The following is a 2,582-nucleotide window of genomic DNA, read 5'->3' on the forward strand; positions in this document are numbered from 1 at the left end:
ATCTAGGGACTCTCAAGAGTCTTCTCCAACACCACAGTTCAAAAGCATCAATTCTTTGGCACTCAGCTTTCTTCACAGTCCAACTCTCACATCCATACATGACCACTGGAAAAACCATAGCCTTGACTAGAATGCTCAAACTACCACACAATTGCACTCATCTCACTGTCTCCCAAGGTTTGCTCAAACCCAATGTTCACTGAGTCGATGGTGCCATCCGACCATCTCGTCCTCTGTTGCTCCCTTCTCCTCCTGCCCTTGTCACCTATACCTGTAGTCAATCCCATCGGAAAAGGAGAAGGCCTTTATAAATTGACTTGGGAGATATCTGAGTAGAGGCAAGTCTTCATTGTTCTCTTTTTGAGGCCAAACATGCAGAAGTGAGATTCACCAGTTGTGCGTTAAAGGAACAAGTGCTGTTTTGGAAGGAGAGCTGCTTGGTCTCTTGACTTTTTGGAGCTGTAGTTTCCTCATCTGTAACAAGGCAGGATGCCATTCTGTCCCAGCCTACCACTAGGGATGTGGAATGACAAAGTAGATGAGAAAGCATTTATGAACTATAAGTATGCATGCATGCTCAGTCGTGTCCGACTCTTTGCAACTCCATGGACTGTAGCCTGCCAGGCTCCTCTGTCCATGGGATTCTCCAGGCAATAATACTGGAGTGGGTTGCCATTTCCTCCTCCAGGGAATCTTTCTGACCCGGGGATCGAACCTGCGTCTCCTGCATCTCCTGTGTTGGCAGGCAGATTCTCTACCACTGAGCCACCTGGGAAACCCATAAAGTGCTGTATAACGCGCCCCCCCCCCCCATATCATTATACCCTTTGTCTGCAGCCTGGTCCCTCTAGGGAAGAGGAATGTGGCTTGGTCCCTGTTTCCAGCAGGACTTGAGGCAATGTTCTTACCTAGTTAACTCGATGTTCTGTACACTCTGCTCTCTCATGTCAACAAAACTATTATTGTGTACAGCATTTCTCCGAAGCCTAGAGGAATGGTTTAGAGATGCGGATAGGAGTCAGATTTAATCACTGACTTTGAGCTCCAAAGATGGAAAAGCTCAATGCCTTAGTAGCCTGTACTGGGGTGTGAAGTCATAGAAAACTGTGCCACAAGTAAATGAAGGCTTTGTTCTCTCACTTTTTCTTTGTCTAATTTTAAAACCACAAAATGAGAGGTATTCTTAATCAAATGAATATTGGCTTTCTGGCTGTTCTCACAGACAGCGTCAGTTATTTATATTCTTGGGGTTTGGGTTTTTGAAAGAATTTTATTTATTTGTCTGCACTGGCCTTAGTTGTGTCCCATGGGACCTTTAGCGGCAGCACGTGGGATCTAGCTCCCCGACCAGGAATCGAACCCAGGCCCCCCTGTATTGGGAGTGCAGGGCCTTAGCCACTGGACCACCAAGGAAGTCCCAGATCTGGGGTGTTTAGAGTCCAGAATTCGTCAGTTGCAAATGAAAGCTGATCAACTCAAAGAAAAGAGAACATGTTTCCTGCACTTAACTGGAAGGGTAGATAAGCAGGATTCAGGGGCTCCAAGGATGTCTCAGGGCTTGACCTAGTTCCCTCACTCCCCAGGTCATCTCTTTTCATGTCCCTCTGAGGTCCCAAGAAGGCTACCAGCAAAACCATCCAGTCACCTGTTGCACTGAAAGACAATTGCCCAAGACACCGCCTGACACCATTCCTTACAGGCTACGAAGGAGAAACCACATGTGATAACCTTGTCAGGGTCTCCAGGAAAATTTAGGTCCCTACAATGATGCAAAGGTCTTTCCACCTGGCAAGAGTGCTGAAAAACCTGTCTGCCAATGCAGGAGATGTAAGGGATGCCAGTTCGATCCCTGGGTGGGGAAGATCCCCTGGAGGAGGGTAGGGCAACCCACTCCAGTATTCTTGCCTGGAGAATCGCATGGACGGAAGCGCCTGGTGGGCTACAGTCCCTGGGGTCACAGAGAGTCACGCACGACTGAATCTACTTAGCATACAATGACACAACGCTCAGAAGCCTGCTGTTTCCATAAGTATCTGCATGTAGAGTTGCATGCTTCATTTATCATAAATTTAAATTTTCCCCATCCCAGGCTGGTCATCATATCCTAAGAGTTGCTCATTTCGCCAGATGAAAGAGAATCTGCAGCTCACCTGTTTGCACTGGGGCAGGTGAGGCCAACTCGGCTGAGCAGCAGGTCACGCGCATTTTATTTTCATTCAGCCACTTAGTGCCGAGCCGCCTGCGCCGACTTCGGCATCCTCACTCTCGCTGCTCCTCCCAGTTCCCTGTGGTTCTGCGGTAATTAGCAAGAGCACCTGCGAAGCTCCAAGTGCTCCTTGAAAATTCAAGTGCCAAGTGATACCACTCTGTGACTTGAAAGGAAGGCGGATAACAAGGCGGGGCTGCTCTTGATGCCTTACGCGCCCTCCGCCTCTGGGAATGGGCCCCTTCCTCACAGCGGATGGAAAGTTTCGCCTTTGTCTGCAGCATTTGGGTGGGTAAGGTCTTGGGGCAGGAGCTTTGCAGGGCCCTGTGTGTGCACAGGCAGGTCAGATGATGAGTGAGGAATGAGGTCCTCCTCA

This window comes from Bison bison, unplaced genomic scaffold (assembly GCF_000754665.1).
Source record: "Bison bison bison isolate TAMUID 2011002044 unplaced genomic scaffold, Bison_UMD1.0 scf7180017864481, whole genome shotgun sequence".
Classification (NCBI taxonomy): Eukaryota; Metazoa; Chordata; class Mammalia; order Artiodactyla; family Bovidae; genus Bison; species Bison bison.